This window comes from Falco rusticolus, chromosome 5 (assembly GCF_015220075.1).
Source record: "Falco rusticolus isolate bFalRus1 chromosome 5, bFalRus1.pri, whole genome shotgun sequence".
Taxonomy (NCBI): Eukaryota; Metazoa; Chordata; class Aves; order Falconiformes; family Falconidae; genus Falco; species Falco rusticolus.
This window is the reverse complement of record NC_051191.1, coordinates 85587106-85604607: the sequence shown is the minus strand read 5'-3', so window position 1 is coordinate 85604607 and position 17502 is coordinate 85587106. Positions and strand designations below refer to the sequence as shown.

Sequence of the window (17502 nt, the reverse complement as noted above, 5' to 3'; positions counted from 1 at the left end):
AGCTCTTGGCTGTCTAGAAAGAAGTGCGTGAGACACAAGGCATGTTTCAAGACGAGCACTGGATGCATCACTTCTCTATGAGTCACTGGCCATTGATGCACCCACAGTGGTGCTACTACAACCACCCCTTGGCATGTCTGCAGCCAGCTGCCCTCTGTACAAGTGATCAAAATTTCACACACTGCAGCCAAAGCTGCTGGGAAGAAGTTTGTGGTCTCCAGCCCAAAGTTACCAACACCCTCTGTGGAGCTGAAGACTGTGTTTATTGTTCAGGAGGTTCACGGGGGGATTAGAAAAGCTGTCATCCTCCTAACTAGAGAAAAGGGACTGCAAGGGATCAGAGCGCCAGAGACACTGCTGGTCCTCACAAAACAAGGGCTTGCAGGTTTATTTGTGGTCAACAGTGACTCTGCATGAGTTTACACAAGGGACTTTATGCATTTTATGCATACAGCATTGGTCCCCTCCAGCTGTGAGGGAAGAGGGTGATCTTTCCCAGAAGAACCCCATCCAGCCTGAAGAGGCTAGACCTCCATACCAACAAACAGCCCAGCGCCACAGACCAAAACCCTTGGGTTTTTTAATCAGGAGGTATATGACCTCCTCTGGAGTCCTGATACAAATGTCCAAGTATTTACAACCTTAAAGAGATACTAATGAAGAGATATTTACTTCAACTTCCCTTTCTCTGCTCCCCTCCTGGATGCTCACCCTCAGTTTGCTACTGTGCAACATCCCTGGGGCAATTAAATCAGCAGCCTACACAACATGCAATATTTATGGCCCAAGGCAGTCACAAACAGAGCAGTACATGCCTGCGGAGGTTTTCCACACCCCACACCTTCCGACAACACAATTTTCTCGCACAGGAGGCTGGCTCAAAACAGAGAGGAAGAACTGGCGCTGTGACCTCCGAACAGTCCCCAGCACAACCACGAGCAGTGCAGGGCTCCTTTGGCCAAAGGACAAGGTGTTTCCCAAGCATCTTGTACATCACGAGGCAACAATAGTCCCCGACTTCAACAGGAACAGCTGAAACAGAGTTCAGCAGCATCCCAAATCCCACCAGGAGCTTCTGGAAGGGCAGGAAACAGCACAGCAGTCCTGATCCCTGTAAGGAACATGCTGATTTTTTTTTTTCCAGAGGCAACTGCACGAGTTCTGGACCTTCACTGATAAACAAGCATAGATTCCTCATCCACTCGTTACGGTTTCCAACAAGGACCTCAGACTGTTGTTAGCATTTAGTCCCAGGAGCAGACTTTGGTTTGAGACCATTCAGGTCACCTGGGCCACATAACAGAACACAGCCGTATTTTAGGTCCAGGGCTTTGGTGCTTCCCTGCACGGCAGAAGTGGGACGACAAAGGGTTAAACCTGGTATAACCTCAAAAATCACTCTTTGCTTTCCAACGCAAGAACATCTTTGGCAGGGTCCCCATCTGGGAAACGACATCCCGTCGTCCCTCCTCACTTCCCCCTCTTCTCCCCCTGAACTCAGAACAAAGCACTGCACTGCCCAACATGCTCCTCCACTGGTTTCATCTTGGTCCAAACGCTTCTTGCGTTTCAACTCCTGCCAAAAAGAAATGCATTAAAAAAAAAAAAAAAAAAAAGGCATGTGTGGGGCAGGGGGAGAGGAAGCAGAGAGAGTAGAGGGAAGTCATTAAAATGGAATCTTGATTAGCTACCAGTGGTGGAAAAAGGAAGCAGTGGGGAGAGGACATTTTTCTCTTGTGATATGTCATCTTCAAGCTGAAACCAGTAGACCCAGAGGAGACAAGACTCCTGCACACGATTCTCTACCTAGGACCAAACCTAACTCGCTCTACCTTTCCAGTCCACCATGCGCCATCCCACCATAGTGTGAAGAGGCATCCTCTTCCTCAGCACTGTTCCCTGCCAGTCACTGCACGCATTACTCACCACCCTCATTGCTGCAGCCCTCCCAGCATTCCCTCATCCCGACCTGAGCCCCCACGGGCAGAGGGCTGGAGGACACAGCACGCTGACCTGCCCTTGCTGGCCTTTCCGCCTTTGATACCAAACACAAAGGCTTGGCCATTGCAAAGCCATAGGGAATCCTGGAGGAAATGAGCCTGGAGGAGAGGGCTTGTGCGTGCTCTATGGATAAGCTGGATGGGCCAAATGAAGAGCCCCAGACTGATTCTATCTCCCAAAGAGACACCCTCCAGACCGGGGTGGGTGGGGAATATAAAAAAAATAATCACATTGGCTAAAGAAGGATTTAAAAGCAAAAAACCAAAAAAAACCAAAAAAAACCCAAAACCAAAAAACACACAACCAGTCCGTTTTGGAGAGTCTGTAATAGCTGAACCCAGGGAGACACAGAGGATGTTTTTTTGTTCCCTCAGTACAAAAGCCCTTGGTTTCCTTTCCTCCTCGTTCCAGCATTTCCCCATCAGGGGTGTCAGAGACAGTTCAAGGCCTCCCAGCAGCGCAGACAAAATTGGGTCTTGGTGCCCTGAGGACAAGTGGCTGGGGGGGACATGTACAGGAACTGGGGAGATTTGGGGAGCCCTGAAGAGCTGGGCAAGCTGAGCCTGCTGCCTCTGGAGGGTGGCTAAAGGGTCACCCCTCCAGCATCCCTGCAGCTTGCCACAGGCCAGTGCTTCCCTCCAGGGTTTGGCTTCCCAAGGTGTGACTTTGGCTCACAGGCTGCAGGGCTATGCCATTTTGATTCCCCAGGGCTTCTTTGTGCTATAGCTGGCGCTCTGCAGCATGTCAACGGCAGGGAGAGATTAACTCCTTTAAGTATCTCATTACTGTTATATTTTTAAACACAGCTGGTTGAAAATTTTTCGACAAAGCCATAAATAAATAAATACTTCAAGGAAATTTCCTGCGATTTGAAAAGTTTACCTACTGGTCTAGCCTTTATCAGACAGTATGCTTTCTCCAGTATGCATAAGCTCCACTTGCTTTCACTTTCTCTCCTATAAGGACCAAACCCATTGAACCATCAATACAATTTCAAGATTTCACTGCCTGTACTGTTTGAGATTTTAACAACCACTCCGCTGACTGATAGAGCAATCATATATTCAATTTCGTCCCACCTGATGACTTTCATTTTCCTTGTAAACAGTGATAACCACCTCCCAAAACCCAAAGATCCAGACACTGAAAACATATCTCCCAACTCTGTCTGCAAAATACTTCTTTTCCTGCTCCTCAGGGAAGAGACAAGAGAACACAGCCAACTGCTACTCTGATCGGCTTTCCTCCCTTGCAGACCATCCTGCATCTTACCAGCTCCTAGTCCTAGGCAACTTAGTTTAGAAAGCAATCAGTTTCTACAGCTGTAGTCAACATTCAAAATCACCATCTGTCATGACATACTATATAAAATAAACAAGAAAGACAACACCACCCACCACCCTCTATTAACAATCCGTTAAGGAAAGCAAACAGTCGCCCACTTCTGAAGAAGCCTGATACGGGAGGCAGCATTTCTCTTTTAGCCCATCCCTGCCTGCCAGTGGCAGACAAAGCCTCTTCAGCAGCATCTGTACAAGACACTACGATTACGTAAATAGCAAATAATGTCTCGGGCACAGCTGAGAAAAGGGGCTTCAAGTGTGAGGCTCTGCACGTGGAGCAAGGGAAGCGCTTGCCCCCAAGAAGCTGCCTTCCTATAGTACTTCTCATTTTACCAAGATGGTGCCCATTTAAACCCCCTTCACCTCATAAGAGATGCCTTGGAGCTCCCAGCCTCCTCACCCAAATGCTGACTCGCTCCTTGTAGCCCAAAAAAGGAAACAGATTCATGACCAAATCGCTTCCAGTACTTTTTTTTCCAGGCTATTGTTATGTGACTGCATTTGGAAGTAAGGGAGAAAAACAAATACATGACTGTGGTCAGTGTCTGTCCTAGAATATGGGAAGAAAAAAAAAACCAAAAAAAACAAAACAAAAAAACCAACAACCAACAACCCCCAAACCCAATCCTTGCTTTATATGTTTAGTCATTTTTGGAGAAAGCTGTAAGCAGTAAAGAGACGAAGAAGAAACGACATCAGCCCCTGGGCCTTGGGGGATGACTACAGGAGAAGCAGACCAGAAGTGAATCTATTCTCCATCTATTGACGTGCATTTTTCAGCCCAAGAAATTCTTAAAAGCCTCAGCAACACTCTAAGCCAAGAAGTCTACTTCTTCCTCTGCTGCAAAGGACTAAGATGCTTTTTGTACCATGAGTTGCTTTACCAATTTAGAAAGTCTTTTTCACACAAAAAAATCACCTTTGCTTGAAAGACACCAGTAGGCATTCCACAGAAAAGATCAGATCATCCTCTACTAAGACTCACCCAGCAGTAGTCTGCAAGAACACAGCAAACCTCTGACATTTTCTTGCTTGTCTACCAGGAAAAAAAATAATTTAGAACTCTTTGGATCTTCCAAAGATCCTTACATTACTGTCCAGTAAAGGAACATAAGGAGTATTCGATTCTCTTATTTTAAAGAGGCTCCTTTAAGACCTTAGTATTAGGTACTCTACAAAGCCACAATAAAAAGACATCCTCTGCCTCAAGGACATTTATCTCTAATTGCTTACAGAGACTGTCAACACTTTCTTTGAGGAGGGAAGTCTGTGACTGTCCCATAGCACTAAATACCCCTGAAAAAAAAACCTTTCACTATTCAGTGCAAAGTCATCTGTAGACGAGCTAAGTCAGTACCTACCCTCCGTATTATGTTAAATAGTGTCACTTGCTACAGGCCACAAATGCAATATTAGAAATGGAAAGGAATACGGACTTCCCCCCCTCTCCCTGTAGCAACTGGGAAAACTCAGCTATATAAGGGAAATACAATCTTAGAATTGCCAATAGGGGAATTATTGACCATTTCTTAATTTGGAAAATACCATAAACTCTTTTATGGAAAAATAGTCCTCAGCTTTGAGGCAATGCTGCTCCATGGTTTTAAATCCAGCTGTGCAGCTGGCACACTCTGCCCTGCGATGGGTAAAGCAAGCTGTTCTCACACAGTCACATCCACAACACACTGCAGGATTTAATAGTCCCTCATGAAAGAGATAAGCTATATAAACATAAACCGTAACAATGGGACAAAAAGCAGCTTCCAGAATTCCCTCTGCAAGCCCAACAGGGAAACAACAATAACTTGCCTCTGCATTTCTCGCCAGCTGAAATTTGCCTGTTCCTACACTTCGCTGATAACAAACATCTGTTGGGACCATCCTTCCCCATACAAGAGGGGAACACATCCATTGCAGCTTCAAGGCTCTGGACAACCTCTGCTGTAAAAGCCACAGATAAACCTCTGCTGGTCTTACGTACCTACAAAAGCGTTACATGGAAAATGATTTTTTTTTTTCTTCAGCTCCCAAGTAGTTAAGGAGACCTTCAGAAAAAACACAAGATGCCTCTGGTGGGGGCAATCTCTTGAGGTCCATAACAGATGTGCCTTTCTACGGATCTTTATTCTAGGGTCTGCCTTCCCTATCCTTATCTAGCACCAACTTTACTCATATATTTCTTCAGCAGAAAGCTCTAGAAGCCCAACGTGGCAGGTTCCCAGGTAAAGCTGTCAACCTGTGGCTTATTAACAGCTCACTGAGGTTTTTTGGCCAGCTGCCTTGCACACACTGGCACCTTGGTGCGTGCCATGTCCACCGGCCCAACTCAGCTGCTTCTTTGGCTGCCTGTAAGGAGACAGGTCAACACAAAACCCTCCCAGTTTGCAAAGGGCTGTGAGATTGCAAACATTGGCAGAAATGTGAAAATGTTGCTTTTGAACCCCCAAGCCCCAATCCACCAGCCAGGGGGAAAGAAGGGCAGGAGAGACATGGCTCTCCTTTCAAGGAGGGTATTTCTCCAGAATAACCTCTGGGGAAGCAGCAGCCCTGCCTGCAACTGCAGGCAGCCACCCTGCCCGGGCAAGGGCTCCCCGAACCCGCTCCAACACGCCGGCGCCCTGCACTTGCCCCAGGTCAGCGAGGGCTGGGAGCACCTCTCCGGCAGCGGGCTGATGCCTGGGGAAGCACCCCTAGTTGTTCCTTATCAGCCTCCCCCAAAACAAGTAAGGGCAGGGACATTCAGGATGTGGCCCAACAAGCCTTTCTCAGCCCCGGCAACTGCTGTTGGCGGCACAAGGACCTCAGGCAGAGGAGGGGAAATTAAAAACAGAAAATGGGGAGAAAGGGGGGTATGAGGGCCTGGCGGCAGCCCCTGCGTCCCTTGGGAGGCAACACACATGAGGGGAACAGGGGCACCCTAGCAGCCTCAGCTGCAATCCTGTTCTCCCCTCCCCACTGTGGGGTCTCAGGCAAAAAAAAGCTTCCCTGATGAAACCAAGAGGGATGTGTGTGCCAGAAGCGAGGATGAGATTATTTTCCCCAAGCATGAGGAGCGATGGGTGGCACAAACCCATCTTTTGACACCTTCTCCGTCCCACGGCCTGCCTAATTCAGCTAGACAGAAACGAAGGCAACAGCTATGTTGATGTCTTCTTGCAGTCTTTCATGCACAAGGGGTGACCTGGGACCAACAGAGAAGAAAAAGCCATAACTGTGCAGCTGTCTAGCATCTCCCACCACTCTTTCACTCCCAAGGCACTGACTGAGCCAGGAAGGAACTGTAAGGCCCCAAGCACCTCATCTAAGATCTTGTCTGTACTTAAATTACGTGGCTTGCAGAGGGAATATCAAACCCACTTGCAAAATGGAGGAGTCCTGCTTCAGATAGCCTTTTCCTGACAGCAGAGCAAGAAGCCGTATCTTCATCCAGCCACAAAGAGCTCCTGGCAACACAGTGCCATTAAAACCAATATGTTTCAAAGCTTTCCTTTAAGCGAAAAGCCCCTGACAGCAGTTCAAGCTGTTATTTGGGCAGCAGCAGGGCATAGCCACAAGCAGCCCCCAGGAGTTTGCCCACAGCTTTTTGCAAACAAACAGGTGCCAGAAGAGGATGCATATGCATTCCCACCTGTTCCCCAAAACAGTGCTGTTAAGTCAGACAAAAAAGGAAGGGTGAAGGAACTTGCCCAGGTTTCACTGAAACAATCCTATTCCCTTGAGAGATAGTTCCCAATTACCCCATCAAGCTAGGTTTTGTTTGTGTTCTGCCACTGGTGTCCACACAGCTGCTCCATCCTGGGCTACCTGTGCCTGCAGGGGTTGGGTTAGCATTCAGGTACCCCCGTGTGTCCCCAGTCACATGCTCAACATGGCCTGCAGGTCTCAGGAAGAGCAGCTCTTTGTAACCCTGCTGCTCCTCAGCCCTCTCCCTGCAGCTCCCTACAGCACGAGGTACCTCTGTCCTGACCACAGAGAGCTAAGCAACATCTCTTGCACCTGGGCCACAGCGCAAGCCACAGACTTGGCCTTAGCAGCATGTTAGAGTGCCAGCTTGCGCGCCGAAAGCCAGTGCCTCCAGAGCAGGAGCACAGTCCCAGACCCCCTGAGAGAGAAGGCACACAATATTTACGTAATGAGATTGTTTTGCTTGAGATTGCATGCTGCAAGCAAACCACTTTCATTACACTGGCTCTCTGCTCTCCCAGCTATCTTTCAAAGCATGACGCCGCAACTGAAAACTAGCTGACAGGAGAAAACTTCCTTTCCTTCCCTTTCAGCCATGCGCTCTTGCTTTCCACCTGCTGCTCCCCCAGTGCCCCAGCAGACCTCCTACTCAGTTGCCTTCTGAAGACAGGCAGGAGTTTCAGCTCTGCCAGACCGGCTGCCCGCCCCAGTACGACGCACACCACAGCGGCAAGATGCTACTGACACCACCTGCAGCTCCAAGCGCCCCATTTGGGCAACCAGTTACTGGAGTGCATGAAGGCATATCACTTTTGACTTGTGTGAGCTGAGGGCTAAGGAAGATGACACTTTGCTATGGGACAACTCTTAGCTTCAAGACAGGCAGCTCTCAGACAAGCCCTAGAGATGCTCAGCTCTGACCTCCTCTTCTGAAGGGATGGGCAAGGCGGAGGATGGAGCACAGGATGAGGTATCAGGCAACGCGGGGTCTGTACTAAGCTCCAGTCCTGACCTGCCGAGTCACTCCAAGGAAAACGTGTCATTTTTCATGCTCTGTTTTTACCTCCTGTTCTGCATTTGTCCTGCTGCTTAGAATGGGGATGTTGGAACCATCTCTCATTACAAGTTAGCATGGTATCTAACATAGCTGGGTCCCAGCCTCGGTTAAAACCTGTAGATACAACTGTAATCCAAATAATAATTTTGGTTTTGGAATACAGTGATGGGGAAGATGGCATGGCAGGCCTTTCTCAGGCCTTCATCCAGAGAGTCAATATTAAGAAAGCTCTACTTATCTTCAATGCTGGAGCTATGCAAAAACTGGGTTATACTCACATTTTTGTGGCTGCTGAAACTTTTGCTTGTTTGCTTGGTCACTAGTTTGGGAAACTTTTTTAAAGGTGGTTCTTTCAAGTGGCTCAGAGGTTAGGGATGTCCAAAGTTATCCCGGGGGAGATAGATTATAGGGTAGAGTGTAGGTCAGGCATCAACGATAAACACAGCTTGCCACATTGCTCCTGATGTTGTTCTCTTTGTGCTCCTTTTCTCTCCTCCCCAGACCTGCAGTCCAGGCAATTGTGAGGAAAACTGGACAACCGTACATTTATCAAGTATGTTCCTGCCTAACTTGCTACATGATGTAAACAGTTGACCCTTGCTCTCACAAAAGACAACAGGTTTCAATCAGCAGGATCCCACGGCTCGTGCTGTGTGTTTGCGTACCAGGCAAGTACAGCCAGCTCTCATTAGTAAACTGGAGACTGTCCTGTGAGATACAGGGCGGGCTCGTCTTGCTGTAGCCATGTAAACAATACTGCTTTCCCTTAATAATTCCCCAAATTGGCCGCTCCCCTCTCAAGGGGGAAGCAGGGTCAGCAAGCACACACCCAGGCTGCCGCAGCTCCAGCTCCATGTGTTGGTACTGACCGCCCTTTCTCAGCATCTGTCATCGAGCTAATGGGCCACATGGTCACTGAGCACCGTTGACCATGATCCTGCGACCTTCTCCCTCTCTGCTGGCTGGGCAGCCATCTCTGGCAGGGCCTGGAGCTGGGGTGTCAATGTCCAGAGCTGCAAGGTCCTCAAGAGCAACTAGCCCTTGTGCTGCCTTGGACTGTCTCTATAGCATTACAGAAGTGCTCAGGCACAAGCTGGCACGCAACCAGGAGCTCTGCTCCTCACCTGCTGGGAAGCAAAGACCCTTTCCCTTCAGTCCAGCTCCAGACACCCCAAAAGCAACATCAGAGCTAATGGAACAGTGATGACGGACACATCCAGAGCAGCTCACATGCCTCTGAGGAGACCTCCACGCTCCAGCTTCTCACAGCCCTGTCTTATCCATCATACAAGCCTCCAGGTCCAGAGATGGCTGACAGCTACAAGCCAGATACCTATACACCCCTCAGCTTGCCAAGCAGGGCAAGTCCCCACAGGGACTTAAAAGCTAGCAGGTATCAAGCCTTCCTCCTGCCAGGGTCCCGTGGTCTAGCTGGCCATGCCACACAGCTCCAGAAAGAGCCAGTGATGAGGTGCTCCTCGTTGGATTCAGACCCCATTACAGCTGGATAATTGGGCCATCTTGCTCTCCTTCTGCCCACAGGTTCTGGCTTAGGAGCTGCACTTCAACTGCTTGCAAGCAAAGATGTGCCCGATAGCCACTTTTGAAATAAACAGTCCACTTCCAGGCAGGAGTAGGTGGTCAGGACTAATTTGGGCAGCTGTTACATTGGTGACAGCAGGACCATACCACAGACCTGCCAAATGTGACTTTGTGCTTAAAATTGAGGGGAGAGCTGTCTGGTCTCTCAGTGCACAAGTCTCATTGACTCTCTACCACATCATTAAAGTCACTCCAGGTGTTTTTGAAAAATCCCACCCAGCATGGTTTTGAAAACATCTCTTGATGCCGGGACTCAAACCCACCCCTTCAATCTGACACTGCTTGGGTTTGTTAAACAAGCGGCTTTCTTCTAGGGGGAAGAAAAATAAAAATCACATTCCCATCACCATTCAGGGGGCCCAAAGGAATCCCTCACTGACAGCGGCAGGCTCTAAAGAAGCAGGGCCAGCTAGTCCTTTTTACCACCCACAGCTGAGGAATGTGCAACCAAGCACCACCTTCCTGCCCCAGAGGGGACTGCCATCCAGCGGAGGGCTGGAGCGACAAGAACACTCCCCACGTCAGCTACAGCTCAGGGAGCAACTTGGGACAGAAGGCACTAGATGAAATAAACTATTATTCAGCATCCAGTGTACTATTGGCTTCCAAATAATTGTCTATTTGTGTGCGTGCATGCACAAGAATCCTCGCTCCATGGTCTTTGCCAGCATATTACCAGCGCTGCGACTCTCCAGGGACAAGGCCCATACTTGTATTCAGTCTCAGCTTTGGATCTCAAACACTAAGGTTTCAGATTTTGTTTTAAAAAACATTTTCTCTGGCAACTGGGCTGTTAATGGATTTGATGTTTTTACTCTCGCCTCCTCCCTACCTTTAAAAGCTTGGCACCAAAGGGCTTCTTTGAAGATAAGGCCAAATTTGCAATTTAAGGGGAGGAACTTCATAAAGCTAGACGTGAAGGGACGGGGTGGGGAGGGGGGGGCATGGACCAACTCAGGAGCCACTTTGCCTGTTGAGATGTACGCTGTACAGTACATAGGATTACAATGGCCTCTCTGTACCACCGCTGGCTGGAGCCATAAATTCACTGCAGCTGCAGTGCTACTACCTACGCTTCACTCCCCAAGGGTCACGCTCAGAGAGGGGCTTCTCTACAGCCGCACGCCAAGCCTACCCTCCAAACCAAAAGCGTCACGAAGCCCTTACAGAGCTCACATCCACCCAGCACGATGTCCCTAAAGGCAACCACAGGAGCCGCCCATTAGGGCTGCCAATGCCACAGGAGGCTCTGCTGAAACCAACCATGGTACTTATCCCAGAGGTTTTTGAAGAGCCAGCAAACCTCTGGTCTCTCCTGATCTCCAGCAGACCCTTTCCCAACACCACAAGGAGGCAGGGAAGTGCCACTTACAGGTTTTTGCAGGTGGAGAGCAACCTGCCCCAACCTGAGGGGAAATCTGCAAGCAGCGGGGAACCAAACCCAGCTCTCCTCACATCCCAGGCTTGCGCCCTACAACACTGGCATCACTAAGCGAGGGGGCTGCTCTACCTAAAAGTACCAGGATAAATCACAGCGACATTACCCGAGGAAGCTGCGTTTTGCATATAAATGCTATATTCTAGGCCAGCATATCCACATTTGAGGTTTATTTCTCAAAGACAGCCTCAGTAGGTTTATATCACCACAAGCTTTCTTAACCACACTAAGCTCAACACACTGATTCACAGGGCTCTGCTGAACCTGTCCTTTTGTTAGCTAGAAGAAAAATAAAAAGCAACCTCATTTTGATATTTGAAAGCTAATGACAGTTTTGACGTGCATTCTACACCCTTTTCCTCTCCACTCTTACGACCTGAAGAGCAGAAAAAGGGCCTGATGCACAGTCTTTAGATGCACTAGCTTGTTCAGACTCGCTGACATTGCAACCAGTGAACACATCCTTGCATTTGGCAGGGCCCCAGGACTGTGGCTGTGCATAAGAGTACGACCTGCTGGCTAATCTCTTTGTCAGAGTGGACCTTAGAGAGCCAGAATGGCATTGCCAGCTCAGGGTGAAAGACTTGCTGCCTACACCAGGCACAGAAGTTAATGAAAAATGACTGGTTTCCAAAACACCATCTGGCTTTCACAGACATATATAGAGACACCACAGCCCAAAACCTCTGTGAACTCAACAACAGTGGGTTTTCATAGGGGCAACATGCTGTGGTGTGGTTTGGACTTCGTCCAGCAAGCCTCCACCACACTGCACGGGCACAAGGTGCAGTCACCATCCTCACGTCTAAGGGGAGCTCAGGGAAGGGTTTTGGCCACAGGGCAGCAGCCTCCCCAGAGCAGCTGAGCAGAAAGCAAGGGTAAAGTTTGGCTCTCACCTCTGCGCTGGCACACTGCCCATGAGGAGGGCGAAGAAGCTTGAGCACGTCCCACACGCTCCCTGAAGCACATTTCCCTCCATCGATCCCACCAGTGCCAAAATAAATTGGCACTGCCTCTTACTCAAGAGCTCCTGCAACACACAACAGCAGCCCTGAAAGCCCCTCTCAGGCACCCTGTCTGTGCTGTGCCAGGTGCTCTGCTAACAACCTCATCAGGGACAGCTGAGCCTCCCATCCCATTTATCCTTTTGCAAGCAAGAAGAGAGTCCATTTTAATAAAAGGAGATTGCAGCATCCTCAGGGCAGGGATCTGTTGTTCCCTGTTTATGCAGAAAGCCCTGTGCCACCTGTGGCAGCTTTGGGACTGTGTAAGCATCAAGTGTTTTTTTTCCCTGCAACAAATATCTTTCTGAGCTTTTCAGCTGACTTGCTTCCACTGCATCCACTCTCTTTTTGTCTTAGCTTCCCATGGACACTCATACAACCGTGTTCTAGGAGCATGCTGCTGGGGAGAGCAGATTTTAAAAAACTCTTATGAGCAAATATGCATACAAAGCAAATTTTGAAAGCTTCCCATCCTGCAAACAATCCCTCCAGAAAACCAGCTTCAAGCACACTCTTCAGCCAATGAAGCACCAGAAACAATGTCGTATGATTCAGAGCCAAGAGGAACTAAACCAAACAGCAGGAAATAAAAAAAGATGCTTGTGATACCTTTTGTTGAAAAATTACCCAAAGTACATTTAGAAAACTGGAAGATGATATTCACCCCTGTTCTACCTAAGGATCTGCAACTCATTTAGACGTTATTCGCCTTAAATTGTTCTCATGGCCTAGGAAGTGGATACATAACAATCTCTTAAACCAAGACTGACCACAGGAGCACCAAAATACACAGCAGCAGGTTTTTCCCTCAGGATGTTTTCAGTCTAACCAGAAACAGGAAGTCTCCAAAGATTTTGCAAGAGAGCTTTTTCCTTGTGGGATATCCCATCTTAACTGTAGACTTTGCACTGCAAAGTTTTTAGCCCGGGAGGTAACGGTTTAAAGCCTTGGTCCATAAACATGCCAGCAGTAATGCATCTAGTCATCTTTACACATTAAAGAAGTCCAAGGGAATTGTGCCTCATACCTCTGAGGCACTCGGTTTCGGGCATTAAGATGAACAATCCACCCTTATTTACTGCTGAAGAAACCTTTGTTAACCTGGAATTGTGCTGGCCTACTGCTGCTGTAACTTCTTGCAGGCTAAGCAACTGAACTGACACTAACTGAGCCCAAGGTCTCTGAAAACCCACCTGTGGGCCAATGTGGACTAAAAGAACCAACGGGGTCCCCAGTGCACTCTTCCCTGCCGCTGCTTCCCTGCTTTGTAAAGCACGCAAGGGGCGGGGGGGTTGGGAGACAGCCCGTCTTTGCTTGGGAAAAGGGAGTGAATTTCAGAGGCGTGGAGGTGCCTCTCCACCCCTGTGACAGTCCCGAGGAGGCTCACCATGCCAGAGCGGGTCCTCCCTGGTGTGCCTGAGCTCCGCTCTGAGAGACACGAGGGTGGGTGCCGGTTGGCCAGCAAGAGTCAACATGGATGGCAATATCTGCCCCGCCACAGCACTCACCCCGCTGGCACAGGGATTAGCCCCATTTTCTGCACGGGAAAACTAAGGCACAGGGCTGCGGAGGATATTGTTTAAGCTCACACAAGGCATGTGCATTGGCTGAGGACACAGCCCAAATACCTCCACATCCAAACCCAAGCTTCCATCTAAAGAGTGCCCTTCCTGACCCACAGCCCAGGTAGGAGTGGTAATAGTTCTTTTTTTTTTTTTTTCTTCCTGTGCTTGTTACCAGACTGCAAGGTTTCTGTGCTTCTAAGAACATGCAATTCAGGAAAAGGCGGGGAAGCACTGGCAGGTAGATTTGGCAGTGATTCTGTCAAGTGTGGCCATTCAGTAACAATGATGAGAAACTACAAAAATTCAGGTCTGCCCTAAATGGATTAGTTTTCTTAACCCAGGAAAGGAATTTTCCCCTCTGCATCACTGGCAAGGATGGGGACAAAGCAGGTTGTTCGCTTCACGGCCCCACCTGCAATGCTCCTTGCTCAGCCAGAGGCTCCAGCTGGCTCCCAAAGGGCCAACTCTGCTGGTCCTAGTCAGGTGGAAGGAGCTGTACCAGCATCCTGAAAGCACTGTGGGGCTCCCAGTTTGGTACTGAAGGCTTGGAGTGATCTGCCTGCTGTTGGTTTTGAGGACACAGCAGAATTTCAAGGAGTGAGGGGGACTGGGCAATGATTCACCTGTCCTTCAACAGAGCAAAACTCCAAGCTGGGAGTCTCACACTCGTAAAGCTGGAAAGACCTCTGCAAACAGCAGGCACTGGGTTTCCCTTTGCAATCTTTAAGAACCTCTTGCTCTGTGCTTCTGTATCATGTCACTACAAGGTACAGAAAAGCTGTATTTTACAGACTGTAGGGATACAGAGCACCCATAAGACTTACACACCAGTTTGTAGCACATACATTCACCGTAATACTTCTTTGCACCAAGCAGAGAAGAGATGTGTGTAGATTCAGCTAGTTGTACTGGGATATCTCTCAAAGAAAGGTCTTGTGGGGGTATGTGTGTATAAGAGAGGGACAAAACTGAACTTGCCTTTTAAATCTGCATGGGACCCTTGTGCACCCTTCAGATAAACCTGCCTCATCTTCCCAGTGGGAACTACAGCAGCAGGAGAACTGCACTGTATCTGACTTCAGCCCTCGCAGCAAACATTTACTGGGACCTCGTCTGCGTTGTACATGCAGGATGAATCCCTGTAGTTGTATCTAGAGGGGAGGGTTAAGAAAAGTACATGGAACAAAACTCCATTTATTTCTTGTCAGAGAATATCATGCACCCAGCAGGGAGCTCACAGCTCTCCCTAATTGTCCTATTTACTTCAGAAGATCCCAAGATGACTCCTATTAGCATGGAAAGTTATTTCACCTTCATTTCTTTAGGTCACTTAATAAACGGAACAAGTCTTCACTGCAAACCCATGATGTTTCTGCTGAAATACCTCCCATAAACCTCAATATTGAATCCATTAAATAAAAGTGTCTGCATGTATGTATATATGCATAAATATGCAAGAACACTCCTCTTAAACATATACACACTGAGGCAGTTAGTTTCCAAAGAAAAGAAAACTAAGATAAAATCCTACTTACAAAACGCCCACATTCTTCTAATATTTTCCACGGTAGTTTTTTAGCCCATGGGAAAAGAAACTTTAATGGCAGATTGCAAATGAAAAAGACACGACGGTAATGATGTAGAAATTAAGAGAAGTGGGCACTAAGAAAAAGAAGCAATTTAAGACATGCTGGGAATTACATGTGGGCACAGAGCGTGTGTGTGTGTGTGTGTGTGTGTGTGTGTATTCCTGTTATCCCACTCACATAATGCTGCAGAGAGGTCAACAAGAGAGTTTCTTTAAAACAAACAAGGACAAAAAAACCCCTTTAATAGACCTGAACTGCCTTTCGCACAATGCCAGTGAAATAATACTTGGGGTACCAGAATTAGCTGGGGAAGTGCCCAAAGATACCAGATTTGTATTTACCTTTTGCCAGCCAGGGGCATTGGCTAAAGTCTGCTATTAATTTTCAAAGTAAGTATTAACATCTTCAGAGCACTTGAAAGAGTCTCATTTGGACATGGCTACAAATTCAGCATCCCACTTTCTCCCCAACACATCTTCTATTTACAGTCACCATCCAGCGGACCTGCCAAAGTTGCAGTCCAAGCAGCGAGGCACATGTGCACAAATCCTACAGCATCTCACCGCTTAGCAGAAAATTACCTCCCCTGACCCAAATCGCTCCTCATCCTGGTACCAGGGTTAAAAACTCTATGGTCTCATGAGACAAGGACAACAATTTTACCCGCAGATTGCCCACCCCCGCTTTCCTTTGCAGCGGCAGCCCCTTCACAGGGCACAAACCGAAATGCCTTCGCATCCGCATGAGCTGGGTCTCGCCTGCAAACTCCCATCAGCTTTTGACAAGAGTTGGAGCAACGGAGGATGACTCTGGGGTTTATTTTGCACCGCTTTTCCCTCTCTCCACCGCACACCATCCCGCCTCAAGCAGCCAGCCTGCGGTGAGGACGGGGCGATGTCGTGGACCAAGCTTTTGGGGAAGTTTCAGCCAAGCGCTGGAGCACGGCGGGGTGTGTGCGTGCAGTGGGCCCTCCATTAACGCCAACCGACCGAGGAGGAAGATGTGGAGGGAAACGGCTGAGCCCCCCACATTTCACCTGCCTCAGCGACAAGCCCCGTACCGGTGGGGACCAGCGGGTCTCCTCCCCGCCTCCCCTGTCAGGTCTCCCTACGCAGACCCCCATCCCCGCATCCCCAACACCAACTTCCCAAACTGTGACACAAAGATTGGCTACCGCTGCGGCCGGCTGATGAGGGGGACAAGCCCTGCGCCCCGCCGCCCGCCACGGCCGCCCTCCCGGCCCCTCGCCACCCCGCCGGGCCCGCGCCCCGGCGCTTCACTCACCGCGGTCTCCAGCGGAGCAGGCGGGGGAAACACAAAGATGCCCCAAACCAAGGGAAGCAACAAAGAGGCTTAACTCCAGGAGCTGGGAACTTCCAGGCCGGATCTGCGGGGAATTCAGCACACACACACACAGAGAGAGAAGAAAAAAAAAAAAAAAAAAAGAAAAAAAAAGAAAAAAAAAAAGAGAGAGAAAAAAAGAGAAGGGAAAAGCCTGTTTTGGGGGGGAAGGGGACGGTGGGGGCCCTTGGTTTGGGGGGTGGTTGTGTTTTTCCTGCGGGCTGCCGCTGGGGATGGGGGGCCGCGCAGGGCTCAGGCGCGGCGGGAGAAGGAGGAGGAGGAGGAGGAGGGAAGAGGCGCCGGGATGCGGGAAGCCAGACCTTCCATACGGGAGACGGCTTTTGGATGACTGAACTCCCAAACAATTCCCTGCTCTGGCTACTCCTGCCCCAGAGCCTCCCTCCTCCCCTCCCCCTGAGGAGGAGGGAAGAAGAGGAGGAGCCAGAGGAGGGAGAAAACTCGAAATAAAACCCCTTCCCCAAAAGCCAGGCAGCGGCCGACCCCCGTCCCCTCTGCCTCCGTCCCCCGTCCCCCCGTCCCCCTCCGGTAACACTGACCGGCATCCTCTGGCCGGTGCTACCCCCAAGCAGGCCGCCGGCACCGCGGGGCCCTCCCCGCCGCGCTCCCCCCGGCAGGCGGAAGCGGGAAAGTTGGGCCGAGAAGTTCGGCCTGGGCGGTGCTGGCCGCCCGCCCGCCGCGGGGTCCCGGGGGGGGCTGTGGCTCCCCCAGGCCCAGGGGGACCGTGGGGCGGTGGTGGCCTCCAGGCCTCCTCACTGACCGCAGTGGCTGCCCCGGCCGGGCCCGGCGGCTGACAGAATCCCCCTGGAGTCCCTGCGCTGGCGGCCATCCTGCCCTGTCCAGGCTGTGAAGCCGGACGG

The 17502-nt window shown here is 49.7% G+C and overlaps 1 protein-coding gene across 4 annotated transcripts in view; it reads right to left on the bottom strand.

Moving 5' to 3' along the window:
• The window catches only part of BOC (BOC cell adhesion associated, oncogene regulated), a 56995-nt gene extending 39889 nt beyond the window's left edge, over positions 1 to 17106 (bottom strand). For 2 of the 4 annotated variants that reach the window (XM_037389850.1, XM_037389851.1), the window contains exon 1: positions 16568 to 17106. The gene's annotated coding sequence lies outside the window, so the exon portion shown is untranslated. The remainder of the gene's footprint in view (positions 1 to 16567) is intronic. The other 2 variants (XM_037389852.1, XM_037389853.1) reach the window with 1 other exon arrangement.
• Between the last annotated feature and the right edge of the window lie 396 nt (positions 17107 to 17502).